Source organism: Oryzias latipes, chromosome 10 (assembly GCF_002234675.1).
Source record: "Oryzias latipes chromosome 10, ASM223467v1".
Lineage (NCBI taxonomy): Eukaryota > Metazoa > Chordata > Actinopteri > Beloniformes > Adrianichthyidae > Oryzias > Oryzias latipes.
This window is the reverse complement of record NC_019868.2, coordinates 4,005,824-4,032,829: the sequence shown is the minus strand read 5'-3', so window position 1 is coordinate 4,032,829 and position 27,006 is coordinate 4,005,824.

Genomic DNA, 27,006 nt, shown 5'->3' with positions numbered 1-27,006 from the left:
TTTTGGGGCAATGTAACCAGTAACTATAACTAATTACCTTTACTATAAGATTCCCGACATCGCTGCTGGTGGTATTCCAGACAGTAGATGGCTAAGCCTTTTCATGCTTACACCCTGTTCTGCTTTGTTAGTGTCATATTACTGTTCTGATATTTTCATTACATTTGGAAATCGTCATTAAGGATTGCAGGGATTGCAGGGAAATTGTGGCTGTAAATACAGTACCATACCTTATTTTACTGCTAAATGAACCCCGATAACAGATCGCCAAACTATCTTCATAGTAAGTAATAAGTGGTGTCCAACAACCACCGGTTGATCCAACAAATATTTGTTCTTATATTAAGGAACAGGATCAACAGCTGAGATAAGAGTCCCTGTTAGACAGAGCTCAGAGCTAAAACATGTTCAAGGCTCTTAATTTATTACCACTCAGGGCTTTATCTTTTAGCATATGAAAGCAATCACAAATGGTTTGTGTGATTCTAAATATTGGCTTTTATGTAAGCCTTTTTTTTCTTACTGATGGGTCACTTTCAAAGGAAACACCTTTGAAAGCCAGCTCTTTGACATGAATGATGGGGGCAGCCTCTGATTGTTTTTCTATCTCCCTTTTTCTTTTCTCCGGTTAGGGTTAGATTCGGTTTGATTTGTCAGCATGGATGGTGTCATTTATGTCTGCACTGAGCGGGGTGGGTGAGGGTTACAAAGACAGCAAGCGCCCCAACAGCAGGGAGGGAGACGAGAGAAAGAGCAGGACCTCAAACGGACTGGAAAGTTTAAAAAGGAAGAAAAGCTGGAAAAATAAATGACAAAAGGAAATGCAGCCTCTTAAAACTGACAAAACTGGTGCAGAATGTTGAGTCTGCAGGACAACAAATCTGTAACTAAAACACCATGCGTAAAGTTTTCTTTTGCAATAAACTGGAAAAGAAACACATTTCCAGGGAATTCTTCAAACGTTTGCATGTGAAAGCAGAATCTCAGTCTCAGCAGCTGACACTTTCTCCTCATTGAGAAGAAACAAATTTCCACCCGGACTCGCAGTGAAGGGAGATTTTTCTCTGTTCTGGAAATCATGGGGAAGACTGTGGCTTTCAAGCAAACTGTTACGAACACAAAGGCCTTAAACAAAACTGTCTAATCTTAGGAGCAGAGGATGACCGAAGTTTAGGGGTTCTCTGTTTTCCTGCTGGCACAAGAAGAAGACTGCCCACCCCCTTGAGCTAATGTCTTCAGTTACCGCTGGGCTGTGTAGCTGGGGTTCCTCATGAAGAGTTGGTTGTTGCGACCATGTGGCGCTGGAGATCTGGTGTATTATACCCACACACCATAAACTCTCCATTAACAAAGAAATGTTAGTTTACTTGTTTCATTACATTTTTTTTTCTTTGACTTTACGTCACTTAAAAAAAACATACTACTCACTCTGTGAACTAGTTCTAGTACCTCAGTGGTGCATTCAAGAACACTTGGACATATGGCTTTCACTAACGTGAAACCACGTTTCAGGGTCCCAGCTTGGGGGGAGGCACCCTGGCCCATACCCCCCCACTGGAAACACCCCCAAAAGACATGTACATTTCGAAACTAGCGTAAGTACATCGATGTCATGTGTTGAAAGTCGAACAGCGACCTTCTTGGTGTAAACTTGACATTTCGCACCTAGCCTCTTCCAGCTGTGAGAACATCCGCTGGTATCGGATAGCAGCAGTCCAGTGTGAACAGGGTATAGTGGTCCTCATCACATGCACGGTGTGCACGTAGCATAAGAGATGCAGCAAAAAAGTATTTCTCTTTACACAGTAGTGACGACACACAAGGAGGTTTTAAATTTAATACTGCAGCCATGGTTATGGGATGTCTGCGAGTTGGGATCTGCAGTCAGGCTTTATCGTTGGGTGAGAGGGATCACAGGAGGACAGACCTGAATACAGCCTGAAAACATCAACAGTTTTTTTCTGATTGGGCAGCTGATTCTGCTGTTTTTTAAAAGTCAAGGGAAATGTTCTTTGGTTTTTCTAGGTCGTATTTCCTTTTGTGAATAGCTAACACTACCGGTAAATAAAATTAAATAAATGGGTTTTAACATTTTTATTGAGATGCTGGTGAGCTGCAGTAATTTTGGAAAACTGTTTCATTTTTTGGTTAAAAGCTGCTGCAGTTTTACACTCAGCTTGTAAAAGTAGAACGTCAGGTCAGCTGGCCTGACGTTTAAAGAAACAGTGTTTTATTACAGAACATGGTGGCGGCTCCGATGCTACAGAAGACATCCCAGAGGAAGTGGTTGGGAGGAGGACGCGGTTTTTACCGTCAGACAGTTTTTCAGATTTCACACGAATGTTGACCATTTTTTTCTAGAGGCTGTTAAAAATTTACCGTTGCTTGCGTTCGATGTGAAACAGTTTCACTTTGTGTCGAAGACGGCCAGAGCCGAGTCACTTCCTGCATCCTCAGACCAGCCCCCCCCCCCAGTTTGTGTTGGAACAGGAGATGTTGTCCTATACGCTCAGGAGCCTCCTGCTATTTATTGTTATAATCCTTCAGCACACATTATAATGATGTGACAGAGCTAATATGTGCTGCGCTGAAATGTAAACTCTGCTGACATCAAATACTCGTCTGCGATTTCAGAGAGGAAAGAGGAAGATCGGCCTTTTAAGTGCTGAAGCGTAAACACTGATGTCCTCTGCTGCTGGAACTAAAACAAACGCAGAACAGCATCAGACGGCTCTCACTGCAGAAGATCTCACCTAAATTAAACCATGTGCTCACCAAATTCCTCCCCCTCCTCGTCCGCTCACCCCGAGCCTCTCGCTGCCCTTCCGGGCGCTCTTTGTCCCAAAGTGAGAGTTGATTACGGCCTAAGCCCTGCCAAGGCTCGCCCCGGTGGCCGCAGCTGATCTTTTATACTAATTTCTGATTAATGCGGCTCTGCAACACTGCGCAAACACAGCAGGCCCTCGCCACACAGAGCTGAGAATTAATCCTCCTTAATGCTCAGAGTCAACTTCCAGTCCTTATCAGAATTTGTTTTAATCTCTACCTAGGCTGTACAAAACTCCAGAGCTCAATAACTAAAATGTGCACCTCTAAGCAGCAAACACGGCAACAGAGCGACCAGAAAACAAGAAGCACGAGAGGAGAACAAATCAAAGGAAACCTTACCTTACAGACGGTAGTTTCCAAATTCTAATGCAAAGACAGAACAGAAGGAAAAAAAGCCTTTTCTTCTTCTATAATTTAAACCATGTCTCATCTCCAGCTCTGCATGCTGTTGTAAATTTTAAAGCTCCGATCTAGATTTCAGCCAGAGCCACAAGCATGTTTCTGGCTGTTCTTTTGTCGATCTGCCGTTGCAGATCTGCTCATGTACGAGCGGGTCCGAGTCCCCGTCGAGTCTCCTGCTCATCCCTGCAGTGAGAACGCTTGTCTGTAATTTTCTCAATAGGAGATTTGTGATATATTATTCCCCTAAATATCTGGCCTCGGTTCTGCCGCCTTTGAAATTTCTGATTTATGGCTGGATGTTTTTGTAGCATAACCACCAGCATATTCACAGTATTTCAGTTCTGCTTCTCCCTAAAATACCCACTCTCCTTTCTGAAGACAGCCCTGAAGAGGAAAAGATTTATGAAATTCAGAAGGTTGAGGCACGGGTGAGTTCCGGGGCAAGAAACTTAATTTGGGTGGATTTGTTTTTTGGTCTTGTTTTATTACAAAAGGGGAAATCTGTGCCATCATTTCAAAATGTAAGATCTTTACAGGATTTCTACAGACAAAAATCAACTATAAATCTGAACACAAGGAATCCATGCTTATACTGGAGTTCCACTCGTGCACATTTGAGCTGGTAAATGTGCATTTATTGAGAGTGAAAGAGGAGGCTCTAAGTAAAGGTAAAAGCAAACGGCAAGCAAAAGTGCAAAAAGCAGAGGAAGCAGAAGGCATGTGCTCACCTCCGTGCACAGTTAGGCCCCAGCAGACCGCCGTTTTGCGTTGACACGTCTGCATGAGACTTTCTCTGAAAAGCATGCTGCCGAACAAATTCATCCCTCGCTGAGGTTTGTGGAAACAGCTTTTAATTTAACGTCTGCATTTGGCAGACGCGAGCTTGGTTCTGAAGCTTCATCAGCGAGAACCTTCTGCTTTGGTCCACTGGAAGATCCATCTGGCTGCCCTGTAATTACGCTGCTGAGGAGATCAATGAGCTGAGAGGCTGCTCCTCCAAACTTGGGTCAATAACTTCAGTATTCTTTGAGAGCGTTCTGCTCTGCTTCCAGCCGCTCTACATTATTCAATATACACTGAGGTTAGCAGGAGTCTTTATGAGCTGTGAACTGACCACAAATACATGGACCGGGCGCTCCCAAAGCGCATCCCATACTCCCCATTCTCTCCTAGCTACTCTTCTCAGGTCTATGGGAAAGGGCAGAAAAAGATGGAAAAGATTTAAAACAGAAAAATCCTTTAATGCAATTCCTACCTTATCTAAAACACCTACATATCTGTCTCCAGTCTGCGGCCTTTGAAAAGATATTTCAGGCCTGGGATTGGGGAGGGGGGGGTCTCCCTTCAGAAGCAGGACCAGGGATGAGTTATAGGCATCTAAGAGGCTGGAAATCTCTGGGGCCTGACCGTGGCTTTAGCATGGAGCTTTAAGCACAGCCTGAGTCTCAGGCAGAGCCAACCCAGCCCAACGGGGTCCTTGTTCAGTGTGTGTGTGTGTGTGTGGGGGGGGGGGGGGGTTGTCTTCAGAAGTGATTTTAACCATAGAAAGGTTTTCATGTTTTTCATACACGAGACCAAACAGGGGTCCTTTATTTGCACTGGAGCGCTGGCATGTTTGGGTGTGGTCCTTGCGGTGCGTGCTGTCTCGACCCGGCCGTCCCTCCCTCTGCCCGTCCGCCTTCCACACACTGATCTGGTCAAAGCCTGTAAATTTTCCAGCAGAGGATAAAGTTCAAGAGATAAAATCAAACAGATGTCAGAGTGCGGGTGCTTCTCAGTGACCTATAAAAGTGCTCTCATCAAAGGCCCAATCATTTGTTTTGAGTTATTACATTGTTATCAAAAGGGACGGCAGCAGCCTGTTTGAGGAGGAATCCGATCTGTTTGTCTGAAAACATGCGGCGGGGCACTCCAGTCTTCAGGAACCATGGGAACAGAGTAATGGCTGACAGGCAGGGGCAGCTGGGGATGGCTCTGACTGACACCCTTCAGCTATCTTTGTTTTCTTTTGCTCAGCCGAGTTAAGTGCTGCCTGTCTGGCACCTTGCTCGCTCTGCAGGCAGACTTTCTTGTGAGCTTCACTGCGGCGGCGTCCAAACTCCCAGAGACCTGCAGCAAAGATGCTCTGATGAGGATTTTTCTGCGCTGACGACAGGCAGACTGTGCTCGTTTCCTCTGATTACGCTTCAGTAATGAAATCTGTGATAAGGTCAAAAGAAAACTGTGACTCTTGACAGATACCTTCAATAAATGTTGACACTGTCTAAATCATTTGGCACACATTGGACTTATTTAGTCTGGAAGCCGCGGAGGATCAGAGCTCTGCGGGTCATGTGTTCACACAGAGTTCAAGTTAAGGTAAGATGTTGGCCTTATCTCCTAAATCTTGTTCAGATGATGTGAGAGGTTATGGCCGGGACGATAAAAAGTTGCGTTTTAACGAAGGCAACAAATACAGAACATATGGCAAAGGGCAAACACAAACTGTTTCATCTGCAGACTTTATTCTTTGTCTCGTCAAATCATTAATAAAAGCTTTAATATTAAAGTCAAAACAAAAAGGTCACATATTTTAGCACCTTTCTGGTAAACCAGTGAGGGGAGGGGTCAGTGAGCTGTAAAAGCTGTGTACAACACTGAACTGATTTTGTACAGAGGTGCAATTTAAATCCTAAGAGTTCCCTGGGGTTCACTCACTAGTCTACTCACTAGTCTCACAATTAATTGATTTAGTCTGATATTAGTGCTTGCAGAGTTTCCGACTCTCCCACACCAACAGAGAAGACTGGTTAGACTCTGACTCTGGGACTGTTCTCAGAGATTGATAGAGCAGATGCTTTTAAAAATCAGAAAAAGCTCCTTCATTATAAGACGTCTGGAGAGGCTTGGAGACGTGTTTGAAACAGCAGCAGGATGCAGCCGCTCACTGGTGCTGGGATTCAGCTCGGTAACACAGACTGCTGCACAGAGGGACTGTCACTTCGGAATGACGGTCCGTTCCATTAGACGAACAGCCACAGTGAAAAGCCAAAATGACGGGAGATGAAAACTGGATCCTTACTTATTAGTTGAATCTAATTCAGTTTTCTTTTACAAACATTTGCAATCGCTTAGAAAAAACATTTACACTTTAAGTTTGATTTAAGATTTTTAAATAATTTAAACTCCCAAGTGTCTGAATGTTAATTCTTCAGGACTTAGGCTGATCTAAAGGAAAATGAAAAATGATCAAATCTGTTGTTTCTGTTGTTTAGCAGGTCCGGGTCCTTCTTAGTATAAAGAAATAAAGAATAAGCCTGGGTGGGATATCAGATCACCACCGTGGGACCATCTATATACAGTATATATATATATATATATATACTGTATATATATATATATATATATATATATATATATATATATATATATATATATATATATATATATATATATATATATATATATATATATATATATATATATTATATTATATTTTATTATATTATATTATATTATATTGTATTATATTATATTATATATTCTCATGGTTTCTATAATCTGGAGCATGCATTGTAGAGGTTCTGGTGATTTGGGAAGAAGGGTGACACAGACATCTGACACGCTGTCTTTTCATGAAGAACTGTCTTGTTCAGATCACAGGAAGAGGTCTGATAATCAGCTGCAGACTACTTCTTCTTGCAGGCCTCACTCCCTTTCGGGGCAGCGGGGGCAGCATGCCAGTATCCAGATTACATACCAAAGCAGTTTCCTGTCTCCATTCAGTGGGGTTAACACCAAAAACCAACTCAACCTTAAAAATAATTGGATTGTGCTACTCTGTTTTATTGGGTTTTAGGATGAAATTCTAGTTTCTTTAGTTATAGTTGAAATATAGTTGAAATGTCCTCACAGAATAATTGCTTTATAGTCAGTTCTTGAATATTTCTAATGCTTTGTGCCTCAGACATCTGGGGTGACATAAAGGGAGATTCAATTATTGCATTTTAAAATCTGATTCATATTGTTGGGTAAAGCCAAGAGGTTTTCTTCTGTATAGTTTTAGGCTCTCGAAACTTTAAAGGACAAACAGAGATCTGGATTTTTGTATGAAAAAGAGACTAGATAAGAATATGACACATTGGCATGCTGGATGAAGCTCGTCTGCTGGACTTTTATATATGTAGTTGTAGATTTAGATAAGTTAATTCTTCTCTAAGATTTCTGGTAAATCGCCTGTCCGTCCTGGGGGAGGATCCCTCCTTCATGTGGGCACCCCTGAGGTTTCTTCGTTTTTTCCGGAATCCGGTTTTTTTGGGAGTTTTTCCTTACCGCGAAGGGGGGTCTAAGGGCAGGGATGCCAGTATAGCTTAGTCAGTTTGTTAGTTCATTTTAGTATTTTTCTATTGAACTCTTTGTATTCGTGATCCTTTTGATTTCATGTTTTACTTCGAAGCCCATCGAGACGACTGTTGTTGTGATTTTGGGCTATACAAATAAAATTGAATTGAATTGAATTGAATTGGACAATATAAAACTATGAATATCAATTAAAAAAAATTAAAATCAACATCTCAACAGGTCTTTTCTCTTTTTAAATTTTTTTTGGAAAATAATTTCTAACATTCATAAAATTAAATGTTCTTAAGTCTCTCACTGACGTAAATTAACTGTCCTGAGCTTGATTTAACAAAGCCTCACCAAACAGATGACAGAAAGCTACATAGTTTATTATTATTACTATTAGCCTATTATTTTTTATTATTATTATGTTTGTTTTATTGTTAACAAAAAGATTTGCATTCTTCATTGTGACTTCTACAATCACTTTCTAATCGTTTCTGCAACGTTTACTTCCATCGATCGACCAAAGGCTCGTGAAGAGAGGCAGACAGTACTCTGCTGCACCTTCAGAGGGCGCTCATGAGCTGACAGGTGCTGGACTCTGCCCTCTGTAAACACAGCGGTGCATTGTGCCAATACTTTAGCCTCAGTTAGCTTAGCTTTTGTTGTGATCAGGACAGATCCAGAATATCCTTCTTCAACTTTAAAAACTGAAAATAGAATTCAGTAAAAGACGGTTACAGAGCAATTTCGCAAAAATTCTCACACAAATTAAGCTACGACCAAAACAAGTATTTAAGGAGCGTAATTATTTTGTCCAAACTAAGTAAATAGAAAATCCCAACATTTTTATTGTTGATTCTGAACTAAAGTGAATAATAGCAGAATCTTTTTGATTTAGGCCATACTTTTTTTCCCCTCCCCATTGTTTAAAGCTCCACAGTCTAAAGTTTTAAAACCAACTTTAAAATCAACTAAAGTATCAAATTGAGCATTTTGTCCTCCGTGGGGAGTGCAGATCAAATTTGTCGGGTCTATCATCGCATGATACGGTCGAGGATGGTTTGGTGGAGCGAAAACAGTGGATTCTGAAGCACGGGCAGCAGTGTGCATGCTGACACCTGAGAGAGATTCTCTTTCAGCTCCTACAGCAGTACATCTGACCCCAGTGGAGGCAGGAGCCCCACCAGACGACGTTGGTGTGGCAGAAACCATGGAGGTGTTCACCATGATCTCCTATGGACCTGGTGTGGCAGGAGCGCAGAACTCAGGACAGATTCCACATGTCACTCTGGCATTTAGCACTAATCTCCTCCACTACAAAGCGCCGAGCACACCTCCTAACTACCAGAGGAACCACAGCTTTGACCCCCCCTCCCACAGTATTGATACAGTTGTTTGGGTAAATGATGCCTACTGCAAATTTACACACTGTATTTTCCACTGTTTGCCCTGCGGATGGGAGCCGGCTGGAATTTGTACAAATGTTTAATGAGCAAGCTGCAGCAGCTGGCGGGCCAAAGCCGACGGGACACACGCTGCACCACAGCCACGCAGACTCCAAGGTAATGCTGTAGTGCTTTTTGATTTTTCCAGAAATATTACAACACAACTGCTTCCTTTAACCAAAGTCTGTGTTTTTTGTCTGTCACATCTGTCAAATTAATTGACATGCTCATCAAGGAAAGAGATGTGAAGAAACAATGTGGCACCAAGCATGGAGTGGATCCTAAAGCGAGCATGGGCAGCCACAGTCCACAAAAACTAACCCTGTCATCTGGCAGCAGATTTGCAAGAGAGATAAAGCCAGATCCTGCAGGGGATCAAGCCCAGCCTCTATCTCTAACAGAGGATTTAGCCGGCAGAGACTAAAGGGGCTCCGGCAGAATTACTGTGTTATGGAGCCTGAATGAGTCGCCGCGTTCACCCTGCACACTGGCCACTTTTGTGCTCTGACACTGTTTAGCAGGATAATATAGAAGATGATTTTGATCTGATGTTACAGGTGAACACGTGCGTCTGACAGAGGAGAGGCGAAATGCAGCCACTGCAGCTGAGGATGAAAAGTGGTACCAGAGGTAACAACTGTGACAAAGCCCCAACCGGGTTAACCAGACACACCTGCTTAAATTAAAACCCCTATAGGCTAAATTTAAAAGAATAAATTACTGTTTATTTATTTATTATTATATTTCTCTTTTATAGGCCGTGTTTACAGTCAGGAGGCTTAAATATTCATGTGAAATATTGAAACCCCCCCCAAAAAATTATAGTATTTTTCTATGATGCACACAAAGCAGATTTCTGTTCATCAGACAAAATTTACATGAGAATCGCTCACATCCTCAAGCATTTTTTTTTAAACAGAATTACAGAAAATCCACTACACTTTGTCTTTCACTTGAAAATTCTCATCAGGTACAGACTCCCTTCCATGTCTGTCAGCAGAAACTCACAGGAGTAATAAATCTATGTACGGAGAAGCCATCTACCTCAAATCCCTCCATGACCTTTTCAGGGGCGAGCGCCGCCTCTGTCAGATTCTGTTTCCATGAAAACTTAGCAGGTTTTTGTAAAGGTCCGCACTTATCACAGACATTAAGATGATGGCTGTGTCGGTGCTGGGGAGGGCAGTGTCCACTTGGTATTAATTTAGTTAACCAATTGATCAAAACAAGATCATCTCCCTGCAGGAATTTTGAAATGTCACATCCAAAACACATCAATAGCTTTGGAAGAGTGGGTGAACAGACATGACGACAGTTCACATTTGTTGGGAACTGTGGGTGCAGAAAAAAAAAAAAAAGAAGATGTAAGACAAGCAGTGCAGTATGGAGTCTGAACACACAGAGACAATGCAGTTGTCAAATTGTTTTGAAATATACCTGAAATTATGAACGCCTGGTGATAACAGTCAACAGGATTTCAACGAGACGCCCTTAGGTGTGTCCACAGGAACACACTGTGGGCAAACATCTATCCGGACAAATTCAAAAATTATGCAATTTTTTATTTTTTTTTACATGATGTAAAAAATTTGCCAATCAAAAATGTCCCTGGGACAAATAAATCTTCCTTAAAAACTTTATATGTTTAGATTTTTGTAAAAAAAAAAAAAATTAAGCTTCCCCAGTGTTTCAGTTTGCAAACTACAAAATAAGAGGATTAAAGGACTGTTATTACTGAAACTTTTATTGGAGCAATAACTTTTAAAAAGAAACATCGGTTGTGCTTTTAAATCACTCTAAAATGTGTGTGTGTGTGTGTGTGTGTGTGTGTGTGTGTGTGTGTGTGTGTGTGTGTGTGTGTGTGTGTGTGTGTGTGTGTGTGTGTGTGTGTTTCTGCTTCACTGTTTAACCCATAGGTGCCTAATGGTGCAATTATGCATCAAACCACTTCAGCTTCAAAAATAACTCAATTGTAGCGTCAACATGAAGTCAAAACACATAAGGGAATTTTCTCACAGTATCTTAGTATCTCAGTAAAATGTCAGTGAAAATTTGTAAGTTTAATTCTGAAGGAGCTGCTAACAGTTCAGTTATTTTCAAATAAAAATATAAAATCACAAAAACGTGAAAAAACAGTATGTAATAAAAAAGGAAAGGTTGAAAGAGTTTAATAATCAGGAACCTTTCATAACAAAAGTATTGCTCACTGGTGTCAAATCATCAGAGGAGAAAAGATGTCAAAATGTTGGAAAATTAGCATTCCCTGTGTGTGTGTGGACTGGAGGTCAGAGCGGCACTGCAAGCTATTAGCCCACTGCCCGACCCCTGTTGCACAGTCCTCCTTCTTATTACTACAATGGTGGTTTCACCTTTTCAGTTTAATCATTCCAGTAGATATTAAACTCTCCCAGCAGGCTGGGGGCTATATAGTGTAGGGATTTGCGGGGGATTTGCATTCGCCTTTCTGCTAGTTCAAATCTCTGTGTCTTCTCAGATCAAATTATCATAACCATCATCAGGCACAGCTCCACCGTGAAAACACAGGGAAGGAAAAACGGCGTCAGCGATTCCGCGTGGCCCTCTCTCAGAAATATGAAATATGGTTATTGTGCAGTGCGGCAGAATTAAAGAGTTATCCCGTGGCCCCAGAGCCGCTCTGGAAAACATGAGCTCTTCCCCAACGCCTCGGCAAGCGACTCAAAATTCTCATATTTATTTCTGTGGCGTATTGAATCCTATTTGGTCTCAATTTCAGAAATCTGTGTTTGCAATTATGTTCTATAATGAAAAGAGGAGAATCGTTAATTGACTGCAGCTCTCTGGCATAATTACTTTGCTTGGTGTAAGGGCCTTTGTCTTCACACATTAAGAGAAAGCTGTTTTGTTTTGAAAAGTTAATACGATGGTGGAAACTTTGGTGCGTGAGAGCTGAATGTTTTGCATTAAAATGGAGCTCAGTGGACAAATATCTAAGTTTTCATGCGGATAAACTTTCATCCATTACGCCGGATTATTTATCCACCTTAAGGCATCATCAAGGGGCTGAAGGCGCCATCGCGTGACTGGCTGTGATGCTATAAGGCTGAAGGAAAATGAACGTGACACGCTTGACTCTGAGACTCTTGATAAAGGTGGAAACCTTTATTATTATTTGTCTTATTTTGGGTGTGTAAGCTGAGAGCAGACAGGCGGGTTAGTTTAGCGTCCAGGCGGTTCTCTACGCACGCACTGCAGCACAGATGAAGGCTTCCTCCTCTTCACTTGGAAATATGGCGAGTGTGGGAAAAGGCAGTTTTTTTCTTTCTCTGCTTCTGACTGCGAGGGAGCGGGTCAAATCCTCTGCCAGGTGCCCCGGGCTATTTTTCCTCTGCTCTTTTTTTTTCTGAACACCTCCACACCGGAGAGTGAAATCGCTCTCAGAGGGGAGGGGGGCAGAGCAGCTCTTCTGTTTTCACTTTCTGTGTGTGTGTGTGTGTACGCTGAACCCTCTGGGGCAGAAATAATTAAGATCAATATAAATGAAAGTTCAAGACAGTTTTTTTTTCCCAAAGTTAGTTCACTTCAAGGTAATTAGAGTTTTATCAGGATCTGGTGAGTCTGCACGAAAGGTAACACCAGCAGACTTTAGAGAATTGCTTTAGCATGTGTGGATCCACCATGTTGGAACGCTGCGTTTGGAACCACCACGGAAAAGCAGACATGGAAGCAGAGCAGGAAAAGGTAATGAAACATTTAAACTCCTGAAGACTGCAACTTCCGATTGATCCATTTTGAAAGATGTTTCGAGCTCTTTGTTTAAGCAAAAAGAGGTGATTGAGCATCACCTGGAGATCTGGGACACTGAAACCCCTCTGTCACCTTCAACCCACAGATTAATTCCATCTGTCTTTCTGACCTTATTGCTTGATACAGAATTAATAAGTGTTTATAAATAAATTCATAAGTAATTAACGAAAGAAAAGTTTGTTAAAGGTGAATATTTCTTCAGTCGAAGTGATCAAGGAAACTATTTCTGTACTTTGTTTTTTTGAAACAAACGGGGATAAAAGATTAACTTTACCCATGAAATGATGCTTTGGTTCACCTTACATGTTGTTTAGCACAGTGGTCACGGATCATTTTAATGTCAGACAATATTTTCACAGACCGGTCTGAAGAGGGAGGAAATTTACGATTAATATTTTTTAGCATCCAGTTTATGAAAAACCTATTTTGGTAATACAATGCTTCTAAAAGAAATGTTGTTTAAAAAAAATCTGAAAACATTAGTAGATTTTTTTTTTCAGATAACGAAGATTCAATAAAACAAAGTTGTTGATTCGCAGAAGTTGTTTCTGATTTGAAAAAGAAAATTCAGTAAAAGCAACATTACAGTTTCTTGTCATCGTCTCAGATCATCTTTCAGGGCAAAAATACATTTATTTTTAATGCAGAGGAACATTTTGTGTGCTGTATTTCTTAACAGATGCCGGCCTAATTCACCGTTGCTGTTGGAAGATTCTTAAATGTCATTTTTACTAGTTTACACCAATCAGCAACAACTTTATTTGATTGAGTCTTTATTCTGTGTAAAATGTTTGCAGCTGGTTTAAACTTGAACTTTGTGATGAAGATTTTCCCTTTGGATGATAAAAACCAGATGCTAACGTTAGCCGTGTCCAAGTTTTAATGATGGATAAATAAAGCAAAATAAAATGACAAAACCGCTGTTAAACTGGTATTTTTAAAATATAATTATAAAAATGAATCCACCCTGTCTGTAGCTTTATTATCTGCAAGTGGGAAACATTCAATTGCCACATATCACACGGAGCACGTGGTACGTGAGAACAACTGTCTCGATAAATCCAAATGACCAGGAAAACTCCTGGTTTTGTCTGTAAATAGCAGCTTTATTTTTCTTTCAAGTCGAAGACTCTTATTCAGGTTCCCCACTGACTCTTTCCTCCTGAAACAAACTTTCCAAATACATTTTATTGTTTGTTTGTTTTTTTAGCTTTTAAGCTTCGGGCTGCTAACTTAGTGTTCTGAGCAGCTGCTCAAAGTCATGTGATGCGTCAAGACCGACGGACGTAGTGAACAGAATCCAGTCATTTTTTTTTTTAAACTTATTTTATTATCAGAAAATAAACAAAACGTAAATAACCTGAGTTAGCGGATGTATTTTTTTCTGTCTGCAGCCCGGGTTGGGGACACCTGGTTTGGCATATACACCACTTCCTCTGCTGCAGCAGAGTGAGGTCAGTGCAGGAGCTGGAGCTGTTACCATGACACTGCATCTCACTGTGTATTCCGTGGTCTGCTCCTTGTAAAAAACAATTTAAATGTTCAAAATAACAAGATTAAAGCACTGGTGATTGATGTCATAAGTTTATTTTTTAATGGCATAAGCAGGAAAATACCCTTTGAGGTGTCTACTATCACAAATGAATATACTTTGTGTTAAATGATTCACACCTCAAAGAGCATTATCCCTTAAACTTGGACCTGCAAGACATCATTTTTTATGTAGAAAATATTGTGCATTCTTAATCTGATCCCATACAGTAAAATAAAAGTTTAAATAATTAAAAGTGAGGTTAACCTTTCATTAGAGATGTAACTTTTCTTTCATATCTTGATTTTATGAGCCATACTAACACAGATGATAATTAAAGAATTACTTTAAGTGCTGATTGATGTTGCTTTTGTTTGACCGATAAAAGAGGAAACATTTTAGCCTCTTTCTGAATATTGTTCTGTTTTTTTACACATCTTTTGCTCCTGTATTTCAAATGTTTAAAAGAAGTGTAAATTGTGGCAATTTTATAATTTTTAAATGATTCGGCTGATATGTGTTATGAATAAATACGTAGAAAAAATGCACCAGTGGGAAAGAAAACGAGGAACAAATTGTTTCTGTGCCGTTTTTTTTCCCCCAGCACCGACATGAAATCATTTCAGTTCTCCGGTCAGGCTGACGCCAGCCCATTACATCGCAAAGCCCAGACTCTCCCCCACCACCCTTCACAGGTCACCTTGGGGAGGATTCCTCTATCCAGCGAGCCCTCCACACTGCACCCCTCCCATCTCACCATTGTTCAACTCAATTCCACCTGGAATGGATACAAGAGGATTGGAGGGAGGCTGAGAGGAAATGTGTTTGTTTGTGCTACACCGGGAGTGTGTGTGTGCTCCGTTCTGAGTGGGGGTGTGGGGGCATGGGGGTTTCTGTTCAGGTTGCTTTATGTCATAGACGGCCCAGAGGTTCCAGAGCCACGATGGACCATTAATTTATGGGTCCCTGTCCTGTCTACAAGGAGGTAATGAAGAAAGGAACCGACTTGGACAAGAGAAGAGACCCAACATGCCATCTCACGTGTCCCCTCTTGTTCTCTGAGTTTTAACATTCATGTCCTTCTTCAACAACACCAGAAAATCAATCAGATGTTGGAGTGATCTATGCATAGGAAGCCCATTTCTTCTATACTCTTTGTTTCCAAGGTCCTTTTCAACTTTGACTCAATATGAGCTTAGGTTCTCACCAATGGTCAGAGTCAGAACCTCCTCGTCATTCAATGTTTCAGAGAGTCTATGTTCTGGACTTTTAGTGCGGCAGCTGCAATATACTGTAGGTTCTCCTGAGTGTGGTCACATGGGATGAAGCCTCAAGTGGGATGACCAAAGAATGCTCCACCCACCCATAAATGTCTAAAATCGCTAACAGAGTGAAGGGAGAGTTATTAAGCCCACCCACCATCCAGACACCAGTTTGAGTCATGATGAAGTCAAACAATCAATAACACCCCCCCCACCCCACCAATAGAAAATATAGCAACAGATACCTAAAAAAGATCTACGGTTCAGAATCTCATCTTGATAACTATCTGCATGGAGGTCGCTTCTGACAACGACAAGCCTCGTTTCTTTTCAGTGATGGAGGTGATTTCCTCACCACAGTCTTACTTTCTCAACCAAAAGATGTCACTGCATCAGTACAGCAACGAGCTTTTTTTTGCATCTTCTGACTGGACTCATGGCTGAACACACTGTTATTCACAGGTTTTAAAAAACACCACCACACCTGAGTATGGTGATGAGGGATCATCATGGCAGGTCTTCAGTCAGACCCGTGAAACAGGACATTGTCAGCAGTCTGTTCCAGATTCCCTGGGCAGTAATCTGTCAGCCATGTTTTCTTGCAAACTGCAAATCTGTGGGAATCAACGTGCGGTGGTGCTGACAGGATGAGGATGTGTTCTTTTGTAGCCCCCATTCTATGAACCTTGGCCTTCTGTTTGAAGATGGTACAAGTTCTCACTTCAAAAATGAAGCTGAGCAAACTCTTTTGACCACCACAGCAGGGGTTATGCTCACAAGCACTGCCACACAGCCGTCAATCCAGACCTGATGGGTGCCAGCTGGGAGTACCAGGGGCTTCAGAAACAATGATATTAACAGGGAGAGATTTGTCAAAGTTTCATGAATCCATCACATGTACACAGCTCTGCAGCTCATCCCATTACTGCATGTTCCGTACAAGCGTGGCATCAGTAAACAGGTTTTCTGGTTGTGTAAGAATCATGGTCATGGAGCATGGATGCAAAAAATAAATCATCTGGCAAATACAACTTACCTTATCATTTGTGCTAAATTTATGTATATACTGAATAAAATAAAATATAATAAAACAGCCTTTTCTCTAGTCCCTGAAAGAAAAACATGATTCATGAGGGTTAACCTGATGCTGGAAAATAGGAAGTTTTCTGTGGAGCCTATTTGATCCCAGTTCTTAGCTTTCAGAGGCCCTGATTTAGTCCCTCAGTGGGATAACTGCTTAAATGTAACTATCATCCATACATGGAGGAGTAGGTGGTGCAAATAAGTCAACCAAATTTACCCATCAGTGATGATTAGTGCCTTTTTTATTTTTTTTGGTTGGTATTTTTTTAAATTGAGTGTTGCTTTGGTTTCTGTTCAGAGAATCTTTAATTTGTCAGGTTTTCTGTTTCCTTCAGTCACAGCAGTTTTGAGTTTCAGTCATCCTCAGCTGTTCCTGTTTCAGCTGCTCCTCCCTCTGTTTAGACACCCTCATGGTTAACATGTCTCCAGATTTGTTACATGAGATTTTTGTTAGATCTAAGTCTAGTCAGTTTTGGTTTTGAGTTCTTTTTTCACTCTCTCTACCCATCACCTCCACCTTCAACGGTAAATGTATCTTGTTTTTTGATCCAATCCAGCTAAATTTACGCAATTCAGTTGAAAAACAACTCAACAATATGATGTACACAAAAAAAAACTCTGAAAGTGAAGGATAATTTGCAGTTAATAACCAAAAAAAAAAAAAACTGGAAAAATCATTTTACCTGTCATTTTATTCAATACACAATTGAGGCGGTTCAAGTGTTTGTCCTGTTGACAGCTTTATTTCAAACAACACAAGCTTTAAAAAAATAATTTTATATTGTTAGGAAATATCTGGACGTGGTTCAAACTTAACCCAAAGACAAAAGGAAGAAAAGTTTACTCCAAAATTCACAAAGATGCACAACTACAAATAAAAAGTAAAGCGAAGTGAAGGGGGAAGAAAGCATCCTTCCTTGTTCATCCATGTCTCAGTTTGTGATGACATGCCAGACTTCTTAAGGTCACTATTTAAATACAGGAAATGATGAGATGTAGATAGACTGTGGAGGACGGCGCCATTCACATCCTAACAGATACATAAAGGGGGGTGAACACACTCATCACACAGACGGCTCTCTAAGCTTGTGTGCTCTGCTGCACTGCAACACACACAGGAAGGTTTAAAGGTCTGAAATGAAATTTTATTGCCTCCACCTTCGTGCCAACACGCCGGCTTCTTCAGCATGTGTCTGCTGAAGCAAATGTCCAGACAATCATGGCACGAAAACCTGTTGATGGTTTATCAAATATGTGACGATCTCATATATGCAGTATCTTTTAAGACAAAATGACACACGTGTGACAGCACTAAGCTGCCAGACTGTCCACGGCAGCGGTGGGGAACGTGATGATGCCATTAAAAAAGAGAAAATAAATATCTGGATCAGGTCAGCAGTGTGCCAAAGCAAAGAAATATCATTCCCAGAAGCTTTGCGAAGGATTCGGGGAAGTCTTTGGAGTTAGATGCAAGGTTACATGGAGGGCAGCCAGGACGGGTTGTTTAGTTTGCTAGATGGAGTCAAACAACAGCCACAAACTAGAGACGATACAGAAACTTCCTCACTTTGCATGGGGAGCAGCCAGATAAAAGCCTCGCTTCAGCTCGGAATGAAGTGCAAGTGCGGGATGATGAAGATTTTTTCCAGCAAAGAGAACAGATATCTGAAATGTTTGCTTTCCATCTGAGAGCTCTGGGGATGATTTGATGTGAGAGTGGTTCACCTGGGAGAGCTGGCTCCTCTGCCTGTGAAGGATTTGTGAGGCTGCTCTGGTGAGTTCAGCAGAACACACAGGTTCTTATTAAACTTCCTGTTTTCGCCGAGCCAAAGCTCACACATACATATGCTGCGTTTACTGCCACCAGCAGGCACAAATGACATTTTTACTGACCTCTATGAGGAAAAACTGATCATTTCACTGCAGGAACAGAACTGAGTCAGTTTCACAAAGTCAACAGAGTCATACTAATTTTTATCAGAAATGTGGCATAACAGAAAGGCTACAGCACAAGATAAGAGTCCACGCCTCAAGGTCAGCCATGGAGCTCAGCGGCATCAGAGCTACATAACCCACACGATCCTTTCGTCATTAAAACCCTTTTTTTCTGACAGATTCAGTCTCTGTCAGCTTCTGTTCCCCACATTTCAGCACAAGAAGCAATAAAGAGGCCTGCTGTTCATTCAAATCCCATCTTCATCAGATTCCACCTTCCTCATGGTGAAACAAAATAAAGCAAAGGTAAGTAAAAGTAAATGGGTTTTCCCGTTGAATGTTATTGCTTCAGGAATGGGCGCAGATAGCTATTGATCTGCTTCATCCTTGGCCATTACCATTGGGATGGCAATCAGGAGGCCAGTTGGTTTCTGGGTAAACAAGCCTTTTTTTCTGTTCTTGTGTGAGAGCCGCTCGGAGATTGAACGAAGCAGAGATGCTCTGAAAACATCCCTGTTGTCCCCCGGCTGCATGCTGGCAGGACGACCCAAACTGTCCTTCACAGATGGACAAAACATGATTGTTTCTCTGCTTCATCTCACCCATGAGAATAGAGGGATGTCTGATCGCCTGAAGAACAAACTCTGCGGTGTGGAATAGTAGGAATCTGTTATTCTCCCAAACAGCAACTCTCAGAACTTGCTCAATGATCTAATTTTCTTTATTCCTTTATTTTCTTTCTTTCTTTTTTTAATCCAGAACACCAACCCTTTTGACTGATGCATGATGTCCTGTTTCACTGATGTCTGTCTTTTCTCAGTTCCCTCCCATGAGTTTATCATGGAACATTACCAACAGTTATTACGTGCAAATACAATGACAGTCCCACTCCCATCATCTTTTTTTATTTTCAAAGTGTTCCCAGTGGTCTTTTAATTGTGATTATGCTGTTTTTAGCCAAAATCAAAGTTTCTGGAGAGCAGCAGGAAATCAATAGAAATCCCCCTCTGACAGCAGGACAGTTTTATTTATTTTGTTTTTTTTGCATTTGTGGTGCACAGAGACAACATCAGGTTTGAAATGATCTTTGGCACTTTCAGTTCTGAAGCTCCTAACATGATATGATCTAAATGCTTAGTTTTCAGCTTCAGAACTTAAACGTCAGTGGATCTGACATGTCTGATCAATCACAGTAGCATCAAACGGCAGATTTTTCTCAGAATTATTCTTGGATTCTCTGTGCATCACAGATGCAATAAGTACCTCATGACGCTGAAACGCTTCCCCATGCTGTCTTTTTTTATAGACTTCAGAATTTTCCAGTCATTCAGCTTCTTGACATCATTCTTGACATGTTGCAGCTCCTCCGACTCCATCATTGTTAAAAATCTAAACATCAAACAGCCGAGTCCAAAGCCAGAAGCTTTAGACTATTTGCTGAGGTTTGTTTTCTGCAGGAAGACACAGCAGTCCAGCCGTATTAAGACCATTCATTCTTCATGAATCCTCTGATGAGTCAGGTGTGAGCCTGATGCTATTCGCTCCTCTAAATGCCATTCCAGACTCATTACACTCCCCCGCGTCTGACCGTCCACAAATCACGCACCGACCTTGAAAAGATGCATGGAGAGACGGGTTCTGATTCTGAGCTCTGACATGGAAACAGAGCGGGGGGATGTCGTCATTTATTAGGGCAAAAAGAAACAACGGTAAATGTAAGGAACCAGCATTTTTATGACAGAATTATTATATTTTATTTGAATAAGGCAGGGGTGTCATGGTCTCTTGCTTCTTGCTCATCTTATAAGTGGTTCTGAAGGTAGATCTTGCTGACAGCATGAAGCTCTGCTCCAGTGAAGACTCTGGGTGTCTCATGCAGTTTGGGACAGCTTCAGCATCTGCTGGACCTGAGCTTGACACAAACACTGGAGGACAGACTCAACTTTGGACAAAAAACTTCCAGAACATGTTTGAAGGTGAACCAATTAACATCAGGATGATGTTCAATGACGTGACGGAGAACATGGCTGTTAAAGCTTAGACGAGCTGAAAGTAATCATTTTCCAATTTTCAGCAGACTGTCGTGTTTCCTGTGTTCAGTTCTGGTTTAATTAGACGTGTGCAGATTTGCTTCAGGTCATGAACCGACACATCGGAAACTTGATTAAAGTAAAGACCTCACCTTGTTAAAAAGAGACCCTTTTGTCACTTTCTTTGAGGGGGAAGTCAGCCGTAGATTGGTGCTAACTCAGCTTCATTTGACTAAGCCGTGTTTCTTTCTGAAGAGATGTTTCTGAATCTTTAGTATGTGTGTGTGGGGGGGGGGGGGGGGGTCGCTCAGATTCAAACGTCAGTGTTAGCATGTCGACGCTCCACTCACTGATCATCTGAAGGATTCACACTTCTGCTAATCCTTCTCATCTCATGGTATGTGTGTGTGTGTGTGTGTGGGGGGGGGGGGGGGTGTTTTAGTCTTCTTTTTTTATTTCAATAATTTAGCTAGCAATGACCCAGCTACAGTAATTTTACTGACTGATTCACAATCCCTAAATTGTTATGGTATTGATATCATAATAGAGTTAATATAAAAAAGCATGTTTAATGAAATTAGTGTTTAGGGTTCCACTCCGATCATCTTTTGATCCATTTTCAAAGCGTTCCTTTTAGCGGTCTTTTAATTATATTTATGATCTTTTTATCTAAAATCAAAAAGCTTTGTCCTTTTCTGAGACATAGTTTCTGCCGAGCAGCAGGAGTTCATTATTAGAAATTAGCCTTTGAGTTGGGGTGCACAGTAAACCCGCTGGTGCAGAGTAAACCCGCCCTTTCCCATCATCCTGTAGGACATGCAAAAAACAAACAAACAAACAAAACAAATGGATCTAGTCGTCTTCAAGTGGATGCATCAAGCTGCATTCACATTGGACATGGCGTGTCAGGGGCATCAGATTTCAATGTTAAGTCAATGTACGGACAGGATCTGATATCCTGCGCCATGACTAGGAAGTCGGGTGGGGCGCGTGAGTCCGGTAGCAGCGCGTTTGGAGCGTCCCCAGGGTGCTTTGGGTGGCAGATGAGGCAGGTTTGGACTCAGGGAATTAATCAGGCACTCAGGTTTGGGCACGTGAGGTTTTCAGTGACTTGATAAGGAAAAAAAAATCCAATATTGCTGCTCAATGTGAGGATTTTTGTCCTGAACTTCCATCCATTTTCTTAACCCGCTGGGGCCACGGGGTTGCCGGAGACTGTCCCGGCCACTGTTGGGCGAAGACCCTGGACAGATCTCAGCCTGTCACAGAGTCAATGAGCTGGAGCGATTGCACCCGCAAGCGATGGAGCTCAACGGGGGCCACAATGGCTGAGCCTAGCTTGCCTCGCCGGGTCCCTGGCCAGCGGAGCTCGTCGCTACAAGATGAAAATAAGAATAATATCATAAGGTTTAAGAGGCCCAGGCAAGTTGCCTGCTTGGCTCTCTGTCTACTTGCAAGCCGGCTGCCCAGTTTGCCAGCGTGGCGAGTGAGCTCCGTCAACGGAGTCCGGCGATCACTTCAGCTATGATATTTTCATCGAGGCAATCATAAAATGATCCTCTAGTTTGACCCTCGTTTTAAATTTTTCCCTCTCGAACTAATGTGGGACAGAAAGTCATCGTTCAGGGTCACAGAGACACAGAAGTAGCGTCAGAAAGCAGCCCTCCTTCAGACTGAGATGGACAGCCGATGGAGTGAAGCTTACCATACCGGGAGAGACTGAAAGATCTCATGAACCCAGACTTGGAAACATGATTACTGATGCTTTTGTAGATCTTTTTTAAAATAAATCCCATCTCCGAACTTCCTCCTTGTCTTCCACAAGATATACACAGACACTTCTCCATGTAGTGAAACCATTTGGTGGTATCTCCTCCCAGAGGTATCTGGGGCGTCAAGCACATTTTTGGACAGGCATCGAGCAGTAAATTTGACGCGCGTCAAAAGGGAGGTGTCCGATGCAATTTTGACGAGCGAGTCGCGTCCGGTGTGAATACAGCTAAAGAATGCAGTGAAGCAAATGCTTGGTCTGCCAAATGTAGCACTATGTCACAGCTACAGGCTTTTTTTTCCAACAGTTTTTTTTAGTATGCTACAGATTTAAAACGATTTCAATAAGGAAATAATCAGAAAGACAATTTTAAGCTTAATTTATTTTATTATGTCCTCCATTATGAGGGAAATGCCACAGGAACATGTTAATAAAGCCATTTTTTATTGGACTGGGTCTTTAACAGGAAGCTGGATAAAAGTGCTGTAAATATGAATTTTCTGTGTGATCTTGAGTGTTTTGGCATGCTTTAAAATGCCCCCCCCCCTCCTTCCAAAAAATAAAATAAAAAGAGGTGAAGTGTTATTTAAAGTCTGATAAGTGAAGAACAGAGTAATGAAATGGTCATGTGGTCTGATGATCAAACATCATCCGTTTGCTTTCAGGAGCCTGTTCTTGTGAAGGTGAATCCTAAGCTTTGGGGGATGGGGGGGGGGGTATTCATTCATATTCCAGTCTTATATCAATTCATTGTCACTGACAGAGAATTTCATGGCCGTGCAGTGATCATTTTCCTGCAAAATTCCTGGCGGCTCCCACCATGACAGAGTTCAGGGAATTCGCATCCATCATGGAATCGGATCATCTGTCCAGGTCCATTCCAGCCCCCCCCAGCCCCCAACATAAATTGTTGCTGCTTAACAAAATAGCAGAAAGCACTCCAAAGGGGCCTTAAACGGTGGCAGAGCGTGAGGGTATCTGTAATTTATGTACACAGGCAGGCGTCAGTGTAAACTGGGGGGGTGCACAAACACCCTCGGCGGGACATTTACCTTTCGTCCTCATTGTCTGCGCCTCATTGACATATGGCCATCAATTTCTGCTGCTTCTTGCTCTGAATTGTCTTTAAAGTCGATTTGATGTGTCCAAGCTGTGCCCCCTTGCTCTGCCCCCCCTCCCATTCTTATGAATTGCCCCTCCCAGGGGAGTCCTTCTGTTTGCTTGCAGTGATAGCCTATGCTCATGCTGTTAATTTATGAGAGATAAAACTCCTGAATCGAGCTTGTTTGCAGCAGCATCCCCTTTCCTCCCCCCTCCTTCTTTTTTCCATGTGTCCGCTGTAAAGTGGCGTGTTGGGGGTTTGCTTCATGGAAAGACACTTTCTGCACGTCAATGTTCAAACAGGTGTTCTGTTGTCATGGAGCATCTTCTTAAAGTTTTAAATCCACATGAAGACAAATTCAAATCCAGGGCACTATACAGGCTTTAGTTGTTAGGGAAGGGATTCAGACACAACCTCTGCGTGGCTGTAAGCAAAGCAACACAACAAAAAGAAATGAATGAAAATGAAAACAAGTGGTGGATTTAGACTAAAGTGCAAGACGTTTCACGTCCATACTTAACATCATTACAAGAAATTTAAGAAAACAAAAATCACAATATGTCCAGGACAACATTTGCTGAGTACAAGCAAGTAAGGGATGATCTCAGGTTTTGTTGTACTGAACACAGATCAGGCTGAGACGGTGGTTTTCAGATCTTAGCACTGAATGGGTATCAACAGAAATGAACTAGTGGTCCAGATCCCTGTCAGAAAACAGGTAGTCTGTCAGGTCCCTCATCATCACTAAAATCACCAGCCTGCTACCTCCACACGACTACGAATCTCCAACGTTTCATAATTCTAAAAGTCCTAGTCTTTTAAACATGTGCCAAAAAGAGTTATGAAGGATTTGGAAAAACTTTTGGAGCAGGTCCTGCTGTGGCAGTGGCAAAAATGATAACCTTTGAGAATTTCTGAAGGGGTCAGCAAAGTCATTTTCACCGGCTAATCTACCTGCATACATGAAATTAAAATCTGTCATCTCCAAAACAAACCAAGCTGCCAAACTGCTCGTCCCTCCTCTGCTCCGCTGCTTGATATGACCTTTTCCTTTTCCTGCTGAACTATCCAAGGTAATAAATGCTTCAAAGTCAGGTGCTAAATGTGTTTAGGTTTTAATTATCACACTGATCCTCTTGGCAAATAACAGTTCCGATCAATACAGGCTACTGGGAAATATTCCATTGTGAATGCATAGTGGGGATTATCCCCATCTCCATCATCGTCATCGTCAACTGAAAAATCAAATTACAGCTGACGAAGAGCGGATCGAGCGGAGGAAGGTGTGACCGATGGATGCGGGTGCTGAGAAATGCAGAGGGAAATTAAGTTTTTTTCTTTAAGTTTTTGACTTTGTGATGCACTGACTCTTCTTTGTTATCATTTATGTCTTTATCATAAATCACAGACATGTAGACAAAAAGATTTGTAATTAGTTCCATCCACAAAAAATCAAATATGACAATGACGTGATTTCAGTTACAATGCAATAATTAAACCGATGAAGAACTCGTAGAACAAATACTATGTGAAACAATTGCTGATAGAACCTTTTAAACACCAACTCTGATGAAAATGATGTTTTTGATGTTTTTAACATGTTGATGATGGAGGACATATAAAAAGAAGATTAAGTTCAAAATTCCGTGGGCTGCACGGTGGCGCAGTGGTTAGCGCTCTTGCCTCACTGGTTCACTGGTTCAAGTCCCGGCTGGGGGACCTTTCTGTGTGGAGTTTGCATGTTCTCCCCGTGCATGCGTGGGTTCTCTCTGGGATCTCTGGCTTCCTCCCATCGTCCAAAAACATGATTCATAGGTTAATTGCCAACTTTAAATTGTCCATAGGTGTGAGTGTGAGAGTGAATGGATGTGGGATTGTGGACAGTCTACCCTGCGACAGACTGGCGACCTGCCCAGGGTGTCCCCCTGCCTTCGCCCATGAGTGGCTGGGATAGGCTCCAGCAGCCCCGTGACCCCGAAAGGGATAAAACGGAATAGAAAATGACTGAATGAAAAAGTTCAAAATTCCATGTTTGAGTATTTATTTATATAAACCATTGTGTATAAGGAGCAGACGAAATGAAAACAATCATCTCTGTGTTGTAGAAAAAACGCCGGGCAGGCCATAAGCTTCCTGCACCCCTATTCTGATTCACCAACCATATATGTCTTTCTTTTCTTAGTGTGGGGCAGAATCTGTCTTCAAACAGCCCCGGTGCATTTTTGTGTCACTGGGGCTGTAAGCCAGCAGAGTGTGTAAACAGAGAGCTCTCAGCAGTGAGGAGGGGAGGAGGGGTTGCCCTGCAACAACGGTCCACATTTCAGAGGTGAATTTTTGATGAGCTCCTGCTGCTCTGCAGAAATTATGTTTTAGAAAATGACAGGGTTTTTTGATTTTAAAAATGCCATTATCATAATTAAAAGATCCCTAGGAACGCTTTGAAAACAGATCAAAAGGTGAGGAGCTTTAATGTTATTTACATTTCGAACAGCGTTAAACAAGTATCCGTCATTTACCATTTGTACATCGCAGTCCCCTTGAGTTAAAGCGCTGGTGCCTATTCCAACATTTGTTTATGCTTATAAAATCTAATGAAGGGGGAGGGGTCAGCACATTCAAAACTGGACAGGCATCCATGAACATTTTGTCACTTTCAAAATCCATTACGCTATACTTACTTAGAATGTCACAGTAATGACAACGCTGAGGCTTTTGTCTAAGAAGTTTGGCCTTCATGTTGACCGATTTCTCCCTTCGTTCTCTGGTGGTCAGGGGGAACCTAACCCTTGTTAAATGAACTAAAGGCTATATTTCTGTCAGAAATGTTTCTGTGTGATATAAAGAAAGAATTTCCCATTTTTAGCATGAGACTGGAAGCTTCCACAGCACTGCTGGATGGTGTGATCTAAAAAATAATTCTTTAAAGTTTTATGGCTTGGTTTGGAGGGAATTTCCAGCCAGTGAAGGCTTAGGAAAACGGAACCAGGTTTACTTAGCCGGTCTGGACTCCAGCCTCTCACTGACCTTTTGCCTTAAGTGACAAGAGACTAAGTGAAGTGCAGTTGTGCTCTCAGAGAGTTTGTGAAAGCTACATGTTCACGGGGTGTTGCTGTTGTTAATTAAGCCCAGCCAGAGAAAACAAGCTGCCTTTTAAGTGTGGCTGGTGAGAGCTCACCTCTGCAGTTCACCGAGGAGGACACATTCCAGCAAACAAAACACCCGTCTGTTCGGGATTTGTCCTCAGAGCTCTGAACTCTGCAGACCGCGACTGTCTCAAGTTCTAACGGGAATTCAAAGCAACAATTAGCTAAAACAAGTTTTGACAGTCCTGTTTTCATCACGCATCCTTGCCCCCCCCCTGCTGCTGTTTGTTCAGGATGACAGAAAAGGTGCCCATCCCTGAGTAAACAACAGGTAATTATGGGCCAGCAGCCTGAGTCAAAGCTCTAAACATACAGTTAGGTAGGAATAATTCTTTGAAGCTTCATATTCACATACTTACTC